The sequence below is a fragment of the Thamnophis sirtalis genome, unplaced genomic scaffold, assembly GCF_051295495.1.
Source record: "Thamnophis sirtalis isolate CommonGarterSnake01/CBP01778 unplaced genomic scaffold, rThaSir2_p1.2 scaffold_2, whole genome shotgun sequence".
In the NCBI taxonomy this organism is placed as follows: domain Eukaryota; kingdom Metazoa; phylum Chordata; class Lepidosauria; order Squamata; family Natricidae; genus Thamnophis; species Thamnophis sirtalis.
In genome coordinates this window covers 153870414-153892907 of record NW_028261382.1, presented here as the reverse complement: position 1 = coordinate 153892907, position 22494 = coordinate 153870414, and the positions used below count along the sequence as shown (strand labels likewise).

Here is a 22494-nt window from a genome sequence, read left to right as displayed (position 1 = left end):
CTGCTGCCGGAATATTTCCTTTATGAGGAACAAGATATAAAAGTAATCAATAATATAAATATAATTCAATACTATAATAAAAAACATACCCTTAAAGAATCTTACCAGCCTTTTGAAGATGAATAGAACTGAACCAAAAGTTGTCAACATAGAATTACTAACTCAAAGGGAAATGTTATAAGTGGTGAGATAAAACTGGGAAAAGGGAATTTAGCTTATATGAGAATCTGCCAAATATCTTGATACTGAACACTTGATGTCTAAGCAGTTTCTTTTCCACCTATTAAAAACTGCTCTATCATTGTAGAATGCACTAATAGTGACTTACATTTTTACTCTGACAAGATATTCTGGATGTAGCTTGCCTAAATTTTTGATCTACAGTGCTCCAGAATGATTTTATATCAAACTTACTTGGGAGGGGAGGGGAGAAGGCCACGGATAGCAATAGTAGTAAGTAGAAAGTTACTATCCTAATCTAGATTTATCATTGAAAAAATATGGAAGGAGAAATAAAATACGCCAATATTTCAACTTCAAACTTGGCTATCTTGGTACACTTACATAAACTATTCAGTCACAAGAGTTGGTAGAAATGGTACATCTATTCTCTAATTCTATTAGGCTGTTATTGTTACCAGGCACAAAATTAATAGCTCAAAATTAATAGCTCCATGAACTTACATACAACTTTAAAAGCAGCCACCCAATGTAAAACACAATTGTTCTCATGTCCCTATTACTAATGAATCAAGTGGGTCTTCATTTATGTGAAAGTAAAATGAGCTTAGTAACAAGGTTGTTAGGTGAATCTGGCTTCCCCACTAACTTTCTTGTCAGAAGGTCACAAAAGATGGATTACATGATTCCAGGACAAGTGACCATGCACGGCTGATTCTGCAACAGCCATGTGAACACCAAGACACCAAGTAGTAAGGTGGATGGGTTGACTAAAGCAGCAACCAATGATTATAGCAGCAATTGGGGCAATATTAAAAAATCTGAAGCACCAAACTGGAAACAAATAATTTTGGAAAATCTATGTGGATAGTAAAAATCAATATGAATTTATGGCACATCAATCAACCAACCAACCAAATTTCCTATTCTAGTATATGGGATCCTTTTCTTCAGATGTGTTGTTGTAGCATGAAGTGTATATGCAAATTGCCATCATAATTCATCCAGTAGTTTTCTTTCCCCAAGCTACTAAAAATTCCTGTGAAGACAATGTGATGTCTTTAGAGACAAGTTCTAAAATAAACAAAATATAAAAAGCAAGAGAAAATTCAAAGTACATTTGTTATTAGATAAGTATTTTTAAAGGAAAAAGGTTGGTAGTATAATAATACTGCTTTTGTTTGTTATATGCTTGGTTAATTCTTGTAGAATCAGTTGCACTTCTTATTATTTTATTTTACCTGTATTTTCAAGATAATTCAATTAGCAAATGCAATTAATTTGATTCCTGACACATGGATAAGGAACATAGATTTTGCTTAAAGAAAAAAAATTAAGAATATAAGAATAGGTTATGAGTAAACACGGATATCCAGTTCTAGATAACATTATGGGATGATTGCCCTGATAATATTTAACTATAAAGCTTAAAGGAAATTAATGGGATATATGGCTAAATCTATCAGCTTAATAGCACAAAAAGTTTATCCCCTATCACTAAAGCTCTTGAGTGCAGCATTTCATCAAGATTTTTATGGTAAGATTTTTCTTCCCAATTAGTTCAAGACTAATTTTTTCTTTAAAGAACAGACCAGTCTTCTATCACAAAATATTCTCCATCTCACAAATCCTAATACAAAGGTCAGTCTGTTTGATGATTAGTACCAACACATCCTGAAAGAACTAGGTTGATGAAGTACACTTCTAAATAAATAAAGTTTTCTATTGTGTCTTACTAAAAAAAAGGGGGGGGGGATTTAAACATATTATACAAGTCGTTCTTTCTTTGGACTAAGGTATTTTCCCCGTATTAAATATATCGGAAAATTCCAAATGCAATACTTAATTCTAGAAAATGAAGTAGAAATATTGCCTAGATATAGAATCAAAGGCTTGATGAGAGAAATTATTACTCCAAAAATAAGCTGTCTGCAAATTAACCTATAAAACTCAAATTAGAATATGCCATAAGCAGAGATCACACATGTTAACTTGGATAGATTCTTGAGACTTAGATTATTTAATTACTTTTTAAAACATCTCTAAGGTTGAATATTCTAGTTAGCATCACAATTTTGTGTTGTGTTTGTGTCTCAAATGAAAAGACTATTACTCCTCTGATATAATGTAGATAATTATTCTCTGTGATGGCCATTTTATTTTTGCAAGCTTGAAGAGCACTATTGGGCTAAAAAACCTAGAATAGTTTACATTTGTAAGTGTGATTATTTGTATTAATTTTGGATCTTAAGCTTGGTCAGTCCTGGTTAAATTTGAATCATTGGCACTTGGAAATATAAGAGCTGTTGGCTAGAGAGAGAAATCAAGAAAACATCCCAAATGAAAGCAGTTACCATTTTTATATTTCTCCCAAGAAAACTGCTTGGATACAATCAACCATAGGACAATGTAACCTTTTTATTAGAAATAGTGTATGGTGCTATACCAGTGGTGTGTTCCAGTTGCAACGGAGCCAGCGTCCTCCACATAAATGCGGCGATGCCTCTGTGAGCTCCGTGGCACTCCAGCTGCTCAGTGGAGCATCGCACAGGTGCTGTACATGCCATGCGCATGCAGGTCGAAGAGTTTAAGGAGGTAAGGACTGAGGATGGGCGGGTAGGCCATCCAGAGCACTTACCGGAACGTTACCCAGTGCTCCAGGCAGGCTCTGGTACGCCCGTACTGAGGCATACCACCTGCAACCCACTACTATGCTATACATAATATTTTAAACTAACCATGATTATGGTAGCAATCCATTTAGTTATATTTATTTTATTTTATTTACGGTAATTAACATGCTTATTATAATCACAATAATGTTTCGCTAACAGGAAGCTATGAAATACTAAATAAGAATATTATTTTTTATTGATAAAATAAATTAATAATAAAATAATTTCTTACAATTTTGACATAAGCTTTAAACATATTAACCTACAGTAAATTCGAAAGTTTGTTTCATTAAATCAATTATAAACTTCTTTTTAGGGGCAATGTATGTTTATTTGGAACTTCAGAATCTGGAACATGAGTTTTGCATCCACACTTAGACATAACATCTGTGTGATCAAGATTTGCTTCATATGGCACTGGGTTTAGTCATTCATCTAGCTATAACTTCCTCTATGGATGGTACTCACATGATTTCTCAGATTAAGAAACATTTAGCAAGTGTTAGCTGGCAGCATTACAGTTTTTTAGATTCTGCCTAGAACCTTAATTTTATTTGTATAAGACTTGAAATGTAACACCCTTGAAGAACTTAGTGCTATGTTTGACAATGACTGTCCATGAACTTGAGCGAAACCTTAAAAAGTTTCTAATACTGCACAAAATACCAAGCTATGTAGACCACTAATACGATGTAGAATAATGTAACATTTTATGTTCCTTGTATATAAACAATACCATACAGAAATCTTACAGAAGTCAACCAAAGCTCTTCAAAACATCCTAGGTATACCAAAAACCCAGCGGCCTAAGAATAAAACATACAGTGTAATAATTGCAACAGCCATCATGTAGGACAAACAAGCAGAAAACTGGCAGAACACATCCATGAATACCAACTAGTAGTAAGAAGACATGATCAAAACGCTTTAATTTCACAACATATGGAAATATTTAGCCATAGTTTCAATTGGGAAACTGTCACCATCCTAGACCAAGCCAAGTCCAAAAATGCATGGAATTTCTAGAAGCCAGGACTCTGAAAAATTAGCTGTCAATAAATACATAGACATAAAAATATCTGTAGACTGCAAAAGAGACAATCAACAAGCCAAAAAGAGAACAAAAAGACCTAAACACCTTTCCATCAGTAATCAGCAACCAGTTGTGCCAAGGTTAACTCCAAGATTAACATCAGACCAGCAATCAAGTAAACAATACCCCAATCAAGGAAGTGTCAAACAAGCCAACAAGCCAATCAAAGAACCTCTAGACCATCCCAGAGCAAACCACTAGATTATAAACTAGTGAAAGTGAACCACACTCCTTACTAGCACTGATAATGTTACCTAGTTTGGGTAATGAAACATATGCAAAAACAAAAACAAAATCTAAGTTCAGAGGACCCCACATTACAACCCTGAGCTACAAATATTCTCCTTTAAAACTATCTATTCTCAAATCTGAAATGTACTTCATTTAACAAAAGATTTAATTTTGACCCAGTTGGATCTAAATTAGATTTAGTAAAAAAGATATTAAACTTGGTTCATCATCCTCTTCTACATAAAGAACATGTGAACAAGTGCTATGAAGCACAGGTTAGAAAAGAATATTTGCATACACACAATGACATCTACCTGGATCTCTGCTGAACTGGTTTTATATATGTATATCTCACTGGAGAGATGAGGTTTCCAAAATGCTTTAATCTGCCATGAAGATGTGGTAAAATTGCACCTGAAATATTTTTCCGAGAACACTTGAACACTATCTTAGGGACAATTGCCAGCAAAATGCATGTATGTGTGTATGCATTTATAACTAAGTACATAAAATTGTGCGGTTATAATGTTTATCTTAGATAACTAGGTAAAAAAATGTTGAATTTCCAGGAGAACGAAAGAAATTGAAAAAAGGCAGAATGAACTTCAGCCTCAATGTTGCTTGTATCTATTATGCAAAATCTAGTATGCGTGAACATTTGCATACTAATATGGGTGATATATTGTTTTGACAGAGGTTCCAAGAGAATTAAATCATGGGAGCACCATACATAGGAAATTTCCCTATACAGGCCTCAATAAAATGAATTGGACTTACTCCTTAGACAACTTCTAATTCAACCATTCTTCATATTAAAAGAGACTGTATTTAAACGAATAATTTATTTATGGCTATTCGTTTAGCAACTTATTCTTATAGTACATTAAGAAAACTTGTACAGAAGACAATTCTCTTATGTGAATGGCTATGAAGTTCAATTCAGTTATAATAAAAAAAAAGAGGAGGAGGAAGAGAAAGGAAGAATGAAACTGCCAGTAAACAATTAGTGTAGAGTAGGTCTATTAAAATGGCGGCCTGTGGGCCGGATACAGCCCTCACAGGCCACGCCCACCCTGGCTCCACAAAGGCAAAAAAACATCCCAATACATTGCAATACGCCTCGCAATGTGATCGGGTTTGACACCCCTAGAATAGAGATTGTAGATTGACCTTAGAATAACTAGATACATTTAAATTATAACTATTTCTACATTTTCATCTATACAATTAATACAGTTGCCTGCAAAAATTACCCATCCTAGAATATAGTACACGTTTCATTAAATGAATAGAGAGTGAAAAGAAGTATCAAATCCAGAAAAGATCCAGCTGGAGCTCTTCCATAACAGACAAAGAAGGGGTCAAGAAACGAAGCAACATAGTCATTCCATATATTGCACAAATATCTGGAAAGCCCAGGAAGATTTTCAACAAATATAACAAATGTGCATACTTTAAACCCAATACCTTAAGGCAGCAGCTTGTCCAACCCAAGGATAAAACGCCCAAGCCCAAACTAAGCAATGTGGCATTTGCTGTGCAATGCAGTGAGACATATGCAGATGTGTACATTGGTAAAACAATGCAACCACTTCACAAATGCATGACACGGCATAGGAAAAGAAACCCATCAGGACAAGATTCAGTAGTCTATCTGCATCTGAAAGTCAAAGGTCACTCTTTTGAAGACAGCAAAGTCCACATTCTGGACAGAGAGGACCACTGGCTTGAAAGAGACTTAAAAGAGGCCATCTATATTAAAATTGAACAGCCCTCTTCTCAATAAAGGGGAAGGGATACAACACCATCTGTCACTTGACTACAACACAGTCCTTTCAGGTTCCACACCCATTTGCACTCTGATTCAAGTGACTCTGAGGGTACAGAAATGGCCTCAATGACTATCAGACAACTAAGGACCGACCTTCAGAGTCCTAACCAAATGCTTCCATTTCTGACCATTCAGCAAGAACTGAAGAAGCTTCTTGAATGACAAGCAAAATGTTTTCCAACAAGAAAATGAAGAAAGTCCTGTTGCCTTTTGAAAAGTACCTTTGGGACAATTTTGGAATGATATTTCCAGACCTCAGACTTGAATATTATTGAAAATGTGCTGCAATATCTCAAATGTGCAATGGCATGCAAGAAAACCCAAGAATATTGTTTTAAATTTATGGTTATATTTTTATCTCCTCTATCTTGTTTATTTCACAACAACATACATTATGCTCCTACCTCCTAGTTCCCGCTCAATAACTCCCCTGTAAGGTGAGGTGAGCTAAAAGAGAATAACTGGCCCAAAGTCACTCAGGTGTCTTTATGACTAAATGAGGAGAGGACTCATAATCTAGTAGTTTTTAGTTCACTACCAGAGTTGTGCAATGAAAAGTGAGATTTTTGAAAGAATTCTGAAATCAATAATAGAAAGTCTCTTTAGTTGGCTATAGGAAACATTTGGAAAATCTTATTTCTAGCAAAGAAGATATTACAAAGTACTGACCAAATGGATATCTAAATTTTTGCATTGCCAAATAATATACACTATTTTCTTATTTTCAGAGTATAAATAAGTACACAAATACAGAAAGCATGCTTACAAATCTGCAGAAAGATGACATGTTTAACAATGTACCATGTAGAAGTTGAAATACACAGTGTGATCCCTAAACTGTACATGTAATTACTGTTCCCTAGGTTCTGTGTTCTCTTCTTTGAATGTTATATACCCAAGTATATTTTCATATTTTATTTTATTTTTCTTAGATAGGAAACAGACTACAAAATTAAATTTACACAGTTTGTATTTGATTTACAACTTTAAAGTGGGAAGACCTTAATCTGCTCTGTAAATGTGCTTGGAATGGCTGGAGGCAGAAAGTGTTAAAAATTCACACAGAATACAGTAAAGACGCATGAAGAATGTATGAGCTAAATGTAAAATATTTTATTCTAGCCTTAGGCATTTTTTTCAAATATTTTGGAAAAATATTCCTAACATTGCATTTGAACTTTCTCCATTCACCCAGTTGACAAGAAATCAAGAAAGAAAATAAGAAATATTCTCAAGACACTCTTATCAAAAGAAACAAAATATAGATGGAATATATTCTGTCTTTGTTTCTTACCAACCCAACACACTGGGCAAAAAAACCCAAGTTCATTCTATAAACCATAATAATAATTTGGTTACTTCATTGTGCTGGTATTATGTTATATATATATTTTCTTATTTCTGCTGATTATTAAGTGTAATTTTGGTTGGGATGTTTACAACAGTATCTAAAAATAAACATGCTTCTTCCTTTCACCTTACCACATTGTCACAACATTGTCGCCAGCCCACATTTGATGAGACAGTTTAATGTAGTGGCTAAGTTATTGGCTAGAAATCAGGAGATTGTGAATCCTAGTCATTCCTTACGAATGAAAGCCGTAATATTTTGGGTTAGTTGCTCTCTCTCAACCAGACTCAATTCTTATTGTATTGGGCAGAATTGGATGTAGAAGCATTTATCATGTTGCCTTGACCAAAACAAAATCTAAAAATAATGAGATAATAATTTAAAAATAATCTAATAATCTAAAAAGAAAGAAAGGTTTAATCTGTGCTAAAGAGAAAGAAAATTGTTCTAGTTCCAAAACCTCACATAACTCAAAATGTGAGAGCATTGGAATGTTTTGGAGGCATAATTGCTTTTGGAAGAGATGGGAACTGTGGACTCTGGAAGTAGGCATATTTAGGAGTTCTCTCTATTGTGAAGCATACTGCAAACTGTACAGTAGTGAAATTCAATTTTTTTTTTGCTACTGGTTCTGTGAGCGTGGCTTGGTGGGCGTGGCAGAGGAAGGATACTTCAAAATCTCCATTCCAACCCCACTCCAGGGGAAGGATATTGCAAAATCTCCATTCCCACTGCACTCTGGGGCTAGCCAGAGGTGGTATTTATTGGATCTCCAAACTTCTCAAGATTTCCACTACCAGTTTTCCGGAACCTGTCAGAACCTGCTGAATTTCACCCCTGAAACTGTATAACCTTCATTTTATTATTTGGGAAATCCATCCATCAAACTTGTTTACTCAGAGAGCAAGAAGAGAACAAAGGAGTTTTGCAATGTAAAATGCCATGTAAAAGTGTCTTATTTTCATAGTATGTGAAAGAATAAATATTAAGAACATTGGGGAAAACAAGGAACTTTAAAATACTATCAGAATGTCATAGGTATCAACATTAAATATATGAATAGTTTGAAGATTCTTATCTGTAAATTAAATATTTTGTTCCATAATAAATGAAATAAATCACATTTGGAATGCGATGCAATTTCCTTATAAGGGTAATAGTGAACAACAAAATATTTAATGTAAATATTTTAAACTGTATATTTTAAATCAAGTAGTGGACTTAAATAACAACCATAATATTTTTGTGACACCATAGCAATGGCAAAATTTAAGGAAGAGGATAACTGTTATACATATGTTCTCTGACAATTAATAATCTTTATCTGATGAGATAAAACTACAATGTCTATATTGTAGTGCCCAGAAATATTTCTGTTTTTAGAAAATTCACTATTGCATCCATGAAATAACGAACTAGAGAAAACCTTGCAAAACACAAGTATTAAATGCCAAATTTAGCATTCTACTAAAGCAGAAATTATTTCTATCCTAAATCTTTCTGATAATACTTACTTGGCTTCCACATTCATTTTACATAAATAATTTAGAAAATGTACCTCAGTATTGAACTTTAGAAAAGTTAATAGAATGATTATGATGTTTCTTACTAACTCAACATCAATACATTTATAAAACACAATTATTGTCTTAAAGGCTATCACACTTCAATTCAAAACATAATCTAGGTAACTTGCAATAAATCATGATATGAATATAATATATAGAATCAAATAATTATAGACTTGGAAGGGCCCACAAAGTTCAACTATCTCCATGAACAGGAAAACAAATTAAATATGAAATATGGTTGCCAGTTCTTTTTAAAACTTCCAGAAATGGAGCTTTCCATGTAATGTGTTTTCAAATATACCATCATTTATTATTTGGCATGTTATCGAGATCACAACTGTGCAGAGAACGAAGTTGTATATAAAATAATCCCACATGTATTTTTCCCAGAGCAATCTTTATGCAGAATTGTTGAGGAAGGAAAATTCCTGAGTTGGTGGCTTGGGGCTAAGTAGAGAGGGAGAAACAGTTTAAGCATTTGTAATAGGCTGCAACAGAGAATTTTGACAAGTCTTTGTAGCTTGCCATACAGTGTAAGCACCACGTAGCTTTCCAGATTTGACTTAGAAGAACATGCCAACTAGAATATTCCAAGTAATGAATGAATAGGTCATTTTTTAAACAGATTTGCTCCACCTCAACCAGAAAAAAAAATTGTAGCAAATGTTAAACATATCTGTATGAAGAAACATATGAAATAAAGGTGCCTACGAGTTAACTATAAGGAAAATTAGAAATTAAAAAGTACAAAACTATATGTTATAGAAGTCTTGCTACAGAATAGGAGTTTGTCTAGTCTGAAGGAGAAAAGGATATAAAAATCTGGGTTATTTGTACATTTTTCTTTATCCACAAGTCTGCTCATTTAATTATCTTCTATCCCTGGAATCAATCTTTTTCGTCTCATTTTTGACTTCTACTTCATTTTTTAAACTGAAAATGCCAAGACTGAATCAGAAACTTTTTCATGCAAAGCATATGGTTTAACTCTAAGTTATAAATTCCTTGTGTGTCCAATCACACTTGTCCAATAAAGAATTCTATTCTATTCTATTCTATTCTTAATGCTATTTTAAAATATTTAAGTCTCTGAAGTTTTTTTTTTCTTTTTGAGAATTCTAAACCAAATTTCACTGTTGGAGGTTTTCTGTATAGTATTAAAATATTTGATCACAAGTGAGAGAAATAATAAGTGTGAAAAAGAATTTATGTTTGCACTGGGAAAAAAAGCTTACATCAAAATGCACTTGGCTCATCAACAGATCATAACTTTTATAAGTAATAAGAAAAACAAAGTATTTTGATTCTTTTATTTTCTTAGAATTGTCAGTATTGTAAATCTACTCGAAAGTTAGTAACAACAACACAAACTGCAAAGTATCTGGAAAAAAAAAAGACTTATGGTCATTTTTCATTTATGACCATTGCAGCATCTCCATTGCCATGTGTTCAAAATTCAGATGCTTAACAACTGACTAATACTTATGACAGCTGTCATGTCCTGGTGTCATGTGATCACATTTTGCTACCTTTCGACAAGCAAAGTCAATGGGGAAGCCAGATTCACTTAACAGCCGTTGTTACTTAACACCTGCAGTGATTCACTTAACCACAATGGCAAGAAAGCTCATAAAATGGGGCAAAACTCACTTAACAAATGTCGCACTTAGCAACAGATATTTTGGACTCAATTGTGGTAGTAAGTCAAGGACTACCTTTATTTAACTTCAGTCAGTTTAATCAAAGTTAACACGACATGAGGAAGCTACAAATAATATAAAGAGGAAGTGAAAAGAGAAACTGCTTCTTTCAGCTACACAGGAAAAGGAGAAGAAAAAAGGAATTTGCAAGTAGGAAGATTGATGGTGTTTATATCTATTTATAGATGCTTTAATTATACTGGCTAAGATACTTTGAAGATTGAAAACAAATGACAAAATAGTGTCACAATGTCATCTAGAAACTGAAAGTACCAGACTATTACATAGGTTCTGAGGATTCATAACTGCTACCTCTATTCTCCAGTATCTGTGACTTAAAAAAAGTCAATGTTTAACCCCTGTGAATTTAACTTCATCTGAATCAAACAACTACAATAGACCATCAATGTAAGCATTGTGTAGATTAACCAGCATTGGCAGTCTAGGATTTAAAACAACAAAAATATGTCACAAATATTATTTGTGGACCAAACCTTTTCTATTTCACAATGTAATCATTGTTTCCTGTAAGCCAGGGAAACAAACATCCAAGTCAGGATGTTTTTAAGCAGCAATTGGCAAGCCGGGGGAACATTTAGAGGAACATTGCTTAAGATGTTTTTTTTTTCTTTCCAGCTCCAAACCTCTGAGTCACAAGCAAAGGAAGATTGCTGGATTCATCTTCATCTAGGCTTGGGCCTTTTCAACTGTAATTAGACTTGTGTGAATCAAAGAGGAAAAACTTCAAAGATTCCAGTTGTGCAAAAACTTTTGCACTTTGCAGCTTCTAAGTGAGACTGCTGACATCTTCAGATGCAGATGAGAGCCTTTCAAGCATTCTCAACTCAACAGTTGGCTGGTCTACCCTAGCCCTGAGCTTCAATCAAATCTTGACCACTGACCAGGATGTCCAAGGACAAATTTCTTCCAGGTCAGGGTGAAGAGCTCCTTTTGCCAGGCTCATTAGGGACTGCAAGGCCTGTTTAAGAATGGGAGCCTTGCCAGCATCAAACATGACTAAGGTGCTGCTGAGATTCCTTAGAAGGGTTAGCTGGAAGCACTGACTTTCCTAGAGTGGCTTTTTTCAGGGTTGGTAGTTTTCTTGTAACTCGCATTTATGGACGCTTTTTTGTATATTGCAAATATTTCAAGGAAGGAAGGAGGCTGAGGCTAACCTAGGTGTGTACATGGGTGTGTGTCAGACATGGTATTCTGCCAGTTCACCCAAGTTCAGGTAAACCGGAAGTGGTGGTGGCAGGAGGCTCCGCCCACCTGCCCAAACATCATCACAGATGCTCTGCACATGCACAGAATGTTCTGTGCCTATGCAGAAGTACTGCACACGAGAGATGCACGTGTGCTCCTGGTTTTGAACCAGTAGCAAAGGTAAGAGAATTTCATGCCTGGTGTGTGTATGTGTGAAAGAAAGACCATTTGGGCAGAAAAGTGAGGGATTGTCTTTCCAACAAACTTCCCCAGTGGTTAGAGGTCAATAAGCAGCAGTGTGGACATCCCTTTACCCTACCTACAGTTCTTCTAGATTTCTTCTGTGTAAATACATATCTCTTGATCAGTAGTGTCCTTCATTGAACCAGAGCAGCTGCAGTAAATAGGAATGGGAGATATAGGTAACACTGAATCTTCTGCACAGGTAGGTAATGGCTGTTGTGCATAGACTTGGCTTAAGGGGAAAATAACTATAATATATGCACCTACTAAATCTATTAATTCAACAAATAAATGCAACTAATACATGAGTAGCATTTATCAAATAAATAACCAAATTACAATGTTACATCAATGGTACAGCTACGGTAGTTTAATCCTATTCTATATTGTTCCTCTTGTAGTGGCAAAAAGAAAATGTCCTTAGGCATTAAAATTTCAAGTATACCAATGTGTTCACAATATCTATTTTACATTGATGTTACATTTAGACACATATTTTTACTTGATGACTTGCACTTAATGTACATTAAGCTTACTTAATATTTTATACTTACGGTTTCTGTCATGATAAAATATTACCAACCTAAATCTCTTTTAAACCTTATTGCTCAACTCTCAAAAGTTCTGAAATTTTTCCCTGCAGGTTCCAGATAGGCTAAGAGTATGCATTAGTAAACCTAATGGATTTAAGGCTAGCTTTAAGCGAACAAGACTTCAACAAAATACATGTTAAATTTCTGTTAGTAAAAGCACAATCTTATATGTGAAAAACATAACCATTCGTTCATCTGATTTATTAGTTAGAAAGCTACCGACTTCACTAACCAATATATTTTAATTTCTGCATTTGCTATCCTGAAATAATTACGATATGATATGTGGAGAAACTGGTATCTTTCCCTCCCTAGACTTCTTGGGCTTAAAGCAGGATTGATGAAAACATTGGATCTTAATAATGACTAAATACTTCAATATTTTTTTTAAAGGTTAAGTTTGTTTGGTGTCTTCACTTTTATTTCACCTATAAGTTATTTCAATAACTCTCTTAAGAGTGTGATTAAGGATATTTTTTTCTTTAGTTTGTTACTCTTCCCTATTTTTCTTTATTAAGGAAATGCTGTCAGCACATCTACCTATCAACTACATCCTTGTCTCTCCTGGCTGGTGAAAGGTTGCAAGACAGTGATTGCCAGATGGTTTCAGGTGGTGACAAATTCTTCACTGCATGAAGGGATGTTTCCATGACGTTTTAAGGAGGTCTTGTATGCCCTTTCCTTAAAGAATCGTCCTTATATCCCACTTTTCTGGACCATTTGCATCCAGTTTCCCACTTCTCCTTTTTAGGGAAGGTGATTGTGTGGCAGCTTCTTTATGACACGGAAACTTATTTGTCACACTTGTCAATGATGCCTTATGAGGGAGTATTGGGGTACATATATCCTTGTTTCTTCATCTTTCCATGGCCTTCCATATCATTGGCCAGGGCATCATTTTGGGATGGCTATGGGAATTTGAATTGGGTGGCACAGTTTTGCACTGTCTACTCCATGGCCACTTTCAATCAGTGTTGATAGGGAGTGAGAAGTCCAGTCCACAAACACTCTTTGTGGCATGTTGTGGAGCTTGTACTCTCTCCACTCCTTTTTAAAATCTATACAAGACCAACTGGGTGAGATCATTTGCCAACATGGGATGTGGTATCAGCTGTATGCTGATGATACCCAACTTTATATCTCCATCTCGAGTGAAATGAGTGATGCTGTCACTGCCCTCTCACAGTGCCTGGAAGTTGTGGGGATCTGGATGGGGACAACAGACTTCATCTGAATGCTGGTAAGATCAAGAGGCAATGGGTGTGTGAGACTTCAAGTGTGTGTAGCTTTGGAATCCAGGAGTTTATCATCTTTAGTTTTGAATGGGGTCTCTCTATCTCACACAGACTTGGAGCACAATGTAGGGGTTCTCCTAGACTCACAACTTCTTCTCAAAGAGCAACTAAAGTAACCCAAGCAGGTGGCAGTCATGGTTAGGAGAACTGTTGCACAACTTTGTGTTGTGTGGCAATTGCACATTTTCCTGGATCTGGAGTTCCTGGACTGAGTCACTCAAACTACACTCAGTAATAAACAAACACAAACAGTTTCAAGATAAAAGAAGATCATATCTTCTAAAGTTCCCTTTTCAGTTATTATAGAGCTACTGTTGCTTTCTGTGCATTACAGAGCCTACACAATGGAAAAATAGATGGAAGGAATATAAAGACTATATTAATTAAATTAAGGTAATGTTAAGGCATTCTTCTTCTTCTTCTTGTGCCATATCCGATCATGTTGGTGATCAAGTTGGCAATCCTATTTTTGTCAACAGCCACATGAAAAAGTGCTGTTGAGTTTTGTCCAAACCAGTCCCTTGGGTTTTGAAGCCATGTTGTTCTTCTTCTGCCTGGACCTCATTTGCCATCAATCTTTCCCTGGAGGATTAAGTGAAGGATGCCGTATTTTTCTGGGTGTCACATCACATGTCCAAAATATTCTAACTTTTGCTTTTTAATGGCTTTGATGATTTCCCTTTGCTTTCCCAGGCGCCTTATCACCTCTTCATTTGTGATTTTGTCAACCCAGCATATATGTAACAGCTGTCTGTAAATCCACATTTCAAATGCTTCTAGTTAAAGCATACAAGATCAAATTGTTAAGACAATCCTGTTCTCTCTTTTATGATCATACTGGAAATCTAGTGAACTTCATGTTTCAAATCACATGCACAAAATCCCATGCACATACCTGTTTCCTTTCTAGAGTTAATGAACAAGCCCAACGCTTGTCAGGGAGACATAATGTTAACCGTGTTTCAGCTTCCCAACTATCTTTTACAGCAAGTCCTTTCAGGAAGGCATCTGTGCTCTTGTAGAATATCTGTGAACCTGAAAATGGCACTGAACTCCTACTAATGCATGCGTTTAGAGGAAAAGAACAATCCATTTTGAAATAGATTGGCAGGTTGTCCTTTTGTTTTCAGAGATATGAAATAAAAAGCTAAGGCTCTGGGTGGAATTTTTGGGTTTTTAGAAGATCAAACACTAGGGCTCTTCACTTGCCTAAAGAATGAAGTTCACTGAACTTCAAGTGTAACCCTATTGGTTTCTTTTCCTTTTCCCCTCCTTCAAGTAGTTTGGCATTATGCTTCTGTTTCAGGAAATGCCGCTTATATTGAGTCTCTTTTTCATTAATATCTCCTGCCATTGAAAAAAATAATGTTGAATCTATTAAAATTTGGGAAGTCAGACATCTGTATTTGAGCTCATTTAGCTCGTTACTTCATTTAAAATGAAGAATTACATCATAATATGATTACTTTCTCCTAATGTTACTGCAATTCAACATCCTGTACCAAATCTAACCAAGGAAAATCACTCAGCTGCTACAATGGGTAATCAATAGTTCTCATGATATACCCCTTGCAATCAACAGCTATTCAGGAGAAATCTTTTTCACCAGTTTCAGCTGAGAACAGTCTCTCAGAACTCACAATTTCTGCAGTCACCTCTCTTCTTCCTCTCTTCCTCCACTTGAACTTCTGCTTGTATCCCCTTTCGTTAATTTTTGGGGGAATTTGGCTTGTCCCAGTCCCATTCCACTTAACCCTTATTAGTTTGATTACTGTACAATAGAATAGAAATAGCACTTAAAAAGCAGTGCTTTTTAAAGCCCTCTCTAAGCAGTTTATAGAGTCAACATATTGCCCCCAACAATCTGGGTCCTCATTTTACCAATCTCAGAAGAATGGAAGGCTGAGTCAACCTTGAGCTGGTAAGAATTGAACTTCCGACAATTGGCAGTCAGCAGAAGTAGCCTGCAGTCCTGCATTCTAACCACTGTGTGGGTCTTATGTGTGGGTGTGTTTCAGTGGTGGGTTGCAGGTGGTATGCCCTGGTATTGGCGTACCGGAGCCTGCCTGGAGCACCGGATACCGGAGGGCCCACCTGTCTGCCCGAGCTCCTTACCGGACTTTTAAGTCTTCGGTGCTTCTGCGTACAGCACCTATGTGACACTCCGTTGAGCAGCTGGAGCATTGTGGAGACACTAAGACGCATGTACGTGCTATGCATATGTGCACATGCGCTACACGCATCCATGTGGACGCCACCAGGCCTGTTCCAACCGTATCTGTTGGAACGGGATCTGGAACCTACCACTGTTGTATTTGTATGTATATAAATATATGAGAAGAGGGAAAAGCAGAGAAGGAATACAGATAAACACATGCCCACAGATATACATAAACACATATACATGAAAGCTTTTGCACTATTACATGCCTTAAGGCAAAATAATGTTTTTTACAATAATCATTTTGAAATATTCTTCAGATATAATTATCCATGCTTCGTTTTGTTCTCGTAGTTCCTCAGGAATTATTAACAGTGACTAAGTGAAGTAACAATGAATTTAAATGTTAACAGTTCCTTTATATCTTAATCGATTTGGAAGACAAGTGATGTAAACTACTGAAAATTAAGGCTGTAAATATTAAGACAGAGATTTCAGCACTGCTGCACTCAATATTCTGCTGATTGTGTTAACATTTTATAACCGTGAATATATTAGAAAATTATTGCCTCAGAACAAAAGTAAGTATCTGATGTCCATGAGTACAAAATAGTGGCTTTGATTTGCAGATAGAATAGCAATGTAATCAAGTAAATTTAAGAACCAATGATGGAGTAGAAAAAAGATAGCTGTTCTGGAATGCAAGGCACCTGAAAATATTTTTTACATGGAAAGAAATACAATGAAATAATTTTAATATAAAAATAATATATTACATTTTGGTCTCTTTGAAATATATTATCAAATGTCATTTATTTTTATTTTAGGAGAAAAAAAAATAAAAAGACTGAAGTACCGTAATTTTTCACAAAACATCCTGCTTAAAATAACTTGAATTTGTACTATCATGCAACAATCATTATAAGAAGTGAATACATTTAAAGATAGGGAAAGTTTAAACCAAAACAAGAAATAGAATTTGGCATGTTTTTCTAATAATATCTGATACTGAAACTCTGTCTAGGTCTTTCTATGTCTTTTTATATTTGAAAACCCATATTTAGGAACATTCTCTTCCTAAATTACATAAATCGCAAAGCAATGTGAACTTAAATGCAAAAATTAGCATTTCAACACTAACTAAAAAAATTGATATACTAAACCTAACCATTCAATATATAATTAATTTTGGCATGGAAATTCATATAATAAAATCCCAATGTCTTCTTGAAATATCAGATATGAAGAAAGACCTCAACCATGGTTGTAGGAAATGACTTGCAAAGAATTGCTTTATCACTTATATCTTTTATCCAACCTGCCAAGAGGACACTGCATTTCAATTCTTAAAATATTAAATATTGTATTTTCAATTTCTGCAGACTGAATACAAATTGGCATAGTATTGGTGGACATTTTCTAATTGCCTTTTCCAGGCATCCAACTGTCCAAATATGAATGATTGTCAAGAATATTAAGAACAGAGAGTTTTATGAATGACTGCAAGGGAGAACATAGTAAATAACTTCTGTAAGGCAGGGACAGGCCCACTAAGTACACCAGACCACTCCATAAAGAAACTAAAACTACTTTTATTGAGATTGACTTTTTAAAAAGATAAAAATTAATATAAAATAAGAAAAAGAGCAAAAAAGAAATCAAAGAGAAAGCTAAAAGTGCAAGAAAGGGGGGTGGGGAGTAAAGGAAAATAGAAAATAAAAAAGGTACAGTATGAGCCATGGTGGCACAGTGGTTAGAGTGCAGTACTGCAGGTGACTGCCTGGTTGACTGCAATTTGGCAGTTCAAATCTCACCAGGCTCAAAGTTAACTCAGCCTTTCATCCTGCCAAGGTGGGTAAAATGAGAATCCAGATTGTTGAGGGCAATATGCTGACACTGTAAACCAAGGCTGTAAAGCATTGTAAAGTGGTGTATAAATCTAAGTGCTATTGCTATTGCTATATACAAGGACAAAGATTTCAATCTTCTTTACAATTATAAATTTACCTTTTACTCTAAAGTTAGAACAGAACTCTCTTCTTTCTATAATCTATAATAATATCTAATCATCAAAACCATAAATCATGAGTTCATTTTTTTCTATTGCACATAAAAAGTCTTTAAGTGATTCTCAGTCAGCAATAACACGTAGATACTGCCTTTTGTTTGATCAAAGAAGTCAATTTAGCCATCTCAGGTAGTTGCAATATTCTCATTATCCATTTCTCCATTGTGGGTAAAACTGAATATTTCCATATTTGTCATAGAATAATCTTGCTGCAGTTATCATTTACATATGCTTGAGCCACTTCCGAACTCACTTATCTTGTTATGGATTTTAAAAATGTCTAATTCCCTTTGGCCTGGGTCAGTGGTTCTCAACCTGTGGGTCGAGACCCCTTTGGGGGTTCAAACGACCCTTTCACAGGGGTCGCCTAAGACCATCGGAAAACACATATTTTCGATGGTCTTAGGAACCGAGACACCAATTTTATGGTTGGGGGTCACCACAACATGAGGAACTGTATTAAAGGGTCGCGGTATTGGAAAGGTTGAGAACCACTGGCCTAGGTAATGGTTCATGGATATATTTCTCATGGTCTTCTTTACTGGCAGCTACTAATAAAAGCAAAATGATTCTATCACATTTTTTACAATGAAGAAACTACAGTATTTCTTCCTTGAAGTCCCTATCAAAAATTGTGCATTTCTCCTATTATTTGTACTTTTTTCCTTTTGCATGTACTGTATTTTTGTTCACAATTTTTTAATAACACCAATGACATATTTCTAAATCTCTTCCAGAAACCTCTGCACCCTCACACACACCCTAATCCAGCTCTCTTGCCTTTTGGGTCAACCCTACAAAATAGTTACTGCTTTCATGTTTGTTAGGGATACCTCACAGACCTACTTTTCCTCTTCCTACTTCCAATGTGTACAGTGTATGACAGAGGATTCTCATAATCTATGTCATCTAATGGCAATTAAAAAGGAAAAAAAAGTGAAATCATTTCTATTAATAGCAACTTGAGCTTTACAACATCAGACACGTGACCAGAGGAATCAGATCTTCATCCCTCTGTCCCAATTCTTGTGAGATATACCAGTCTTTTCATAAATAAGAAAAAGTCAAACTTATTTTTAAGATAAAAAGATAAAACTTATTTTAAAAAAAAAAATACAAAAATTATACAAGTGCAATGTTAAAGATAGGCCCCCAATGGGGGACACTTGAATTAAATAATACAGACTACAAAATGATTCTATATTAAATTAATAATTTCATGCCCAATCTGAACGATAAAAACTGTGCTTAAACATTCACATTCTTCTACATAAAAGAAAAAAAGTCAAGAGTCTTAGTACAGTTTCTAGCTAGATATTTTACCTAGCTTTTAAAAAGCAGAAAATTCTTGAAACAGCCATTGTTTTAATTGGAAATTTCTTAAAGTATATTTTAATCATACACAGGAAAACCTGCTTGTAGCTCACTTTATTCCTAGCCCATCCTGTTTTTCTCTCTGTTCTGCTCAGAGTTCTCTTTGTTTTAAAAGTCATAAAATGTTTCTATCACTAATCAAGGATTAGTATGTGGATATTTCTCCATACCTATGAGAAAGAGGACACATCTCCAGGAACATGTGGATGCAAATCATAGATTCTGACTGGCTATGAATGTGACAAGTTCTCCCCTTTCTTAAATTACCTCTTATCATATTTGCATTTTTAAAAATTTCTTTCTCTTTTTTATTTAATAGTATAGTAGAAGTGTTAAGAAGCTATAGGCTTGTTTATCAAATTTTACTAACAATACTTGAGCTAAATGGCGATTTTAAGTGACTTATATTTACGACAAATGGCAAATGCTAGGGAAAGAAGCAACAGAGTTAAAGTGTTATATTGAAGTATTTTTTTAGTTCAGAGCAATTTCAACAGAAATCACTTGTTTTGGATGCTTTGTAGATTAATGCTTCACATTTTTCAGATTTTCCTTTTCTTACAGTTAATCATAATTAATTGTTAAATGATAATTTCAAGACTTTAATATGGCTCATGAAATGAAAAAGCTGTTTGTAATAATGAATATGCATGGAATCATGCTTTAATAAATTCCTTGTTATTAGTTTACCTTGGTTAGGTTGAATCATTTAAGTCAAAACATATAAAAGAATGGAGGAATTCTGCTTATACTGATTACAATGTAACTATTCATAATTTCTAACAGATTTAATCAACATTGAGCTCAGGTCCACAATGTCATTGCAAGGTTATATGATTTGGAATGCAGTCTGATGAGTTCCCAATCACAGTGGTATACAATTTCTTAATTATACAGATTTGTATGGAACATGTAGATGTCAGGGGCAAAACAGATGTCAGAGTAAGACAAGAATTAAGCATCTGGATGCTTTATTTTTAGCTTCAATAAATTTTAATGTTTGAATTATTCAATTGTTTTTATTTTTTAAATTTTGTTTGCCGTCCAAAGTTACTTGGTGAGATATGTAGCCATACCAAACAAACAAATGAAACAAAATGGTGGTGTAGTATAAGGGCCAGGGGTGGTTGAGCTAGTCTCATTTCCTATTTTTAACTGAATATTTATATAACTGAATATATGCAATTAATCTCAACCTATCGTAAACTAAAAATGGGGGAGGGGCATTCCAAAATTGTCTGGAGAATACAATGAAACAAATAATTTTTCAGATCACCTCTAATATACAGGGGTCCCTATATTGAAAGTCTGAAAGAAATATCATCTTCTAGAGGTCTCTTAAAGGCAGCTAGATAACATTCTGTAATTGATTAGATCTGAAATATTTCCTGAAATTGGTTTAAAAATAAGGATACAGATGTTAGTAAAAGTTTCATTCCTTTTTCAGAAGGAGGCCAAAGGAACAGATGTTGTTTCTGCCTGAAGGGAAAGAAGATTAGTGTTCTGTGACAAAGCTAGGAAAAGCAGAGCATAATATCCTAGCTACTACTTAGTTTCTAATGACGCCTTTTTTATATGGTGAACATTCTGAATCACAAATTAGACCATATCAGAAACCCAATTATCATGTTTCATCTGTACATATGAAATAAAAGTTCTTTCATAGCCAAACCAATATTCTTAACAATTGACAATTTCTTGTAATGATTCTAGTCTAGTCAACTTTTGAATTGCAATTCTGAATATGTTATTCACAAGAGAAGAAGGGATAAAAAAGATTAATAATAGAAGAATTAATTGTATTGTGCTCTACAAGTCTTTCACACATGTATATTGGCTGATCCAGTTGACTCACTTGACTGCTTTAAAATCAAACACATCTTCTCAGAGAGGCTAACTAGTTTTGAAACATCATCGAAAGCAATTGAAGATCACATACTTTACCAGTGGATTTACCACTGTCATGTGGCTTTTTAAAGGATTCTGTTGCAAAGGTGTATGGAATATTTAAACACTGATAATTAAATCAAAGTAACATTTTTTTATTTGGGATTTATAGGCCACCCTTTTCCCTGAGGGGACTCAGGGTAACATTAGTAACATTATGGGGACTCAGGGTAACATTAGTATATGCAATATATTATGTAATAAAATAAAATATTTTTCTATAGTCTTTCAAATCTTAAAAACTATTCAGAATCCAAATCATAGACAGTAATACGTTAGAGCCATATTATCTCTGTCTACCCATCAGATTCTAAACCTGATCAGTAGATTTTACATTCACTTAGGACATTAACTTGGCTCTAAAATAATAGCCTTCTGAAGTACAGTATATACATCATGAACGCCTAATGAGGAAAATCTCCAAATCTGACTGAACACAGCCTTCCAATTTTCCTACAATAACTGTTGCCTCAAGAATTCAATTTTCCTGCCTTCAGCCTGGTCTCACCATTAGATGTAACAAAACATAAAGTCAGTGTTCCAGTTTAATGTGCCTTTTGCTGCTGAAATATGTTGTCCCTTATTAGCCCTTCCTCTTTTATTACAACCAGTCCTATTCCAAAAAATTGCCCTAGAAGGGCTTTTTTTTCACATAAAGAGACTTCCTCAATGCGTTTGAATTTTTTCTTGGTGAGCGCTGAGCTTTTATTTTTTGGATATGGCAAATCATTGCTGCTGTTTTCTGCTGCAAAACTGCAACCTTCCTGGCTATCCACACTATCCATTCTGGAAAAAAACATGGGAAGAGTCCCTTCATGATGTCTCCCCTTAATATGTACACTATATTTATTCTACATTATGGAAAAGTAGATAATAAATCTGTGTTTATATCCCAACAGGTATTTAGAAAAAGCACAATTAAAACAATACAAAAACTTTTTAAATTCAATAATTGTAGCCTAGAGCTTCACTCTG

At 34.7% G+C, this 22494-nt stretch overlaps 1 protein-coding gene across 16 annotated transcripts in view; it reads right to left on the bottom strand.

Annotated features, from left to right (window-relative positions):
• PTPRM (protein tyrosine phosphatase receptor type M) overlaps window positions 1-22494 on the bottom strand; it is a 477367-nt gene that overhangs the window by 220978 nt on the left and 233895 nt on the right. The window lies entirely within an intron of this gene.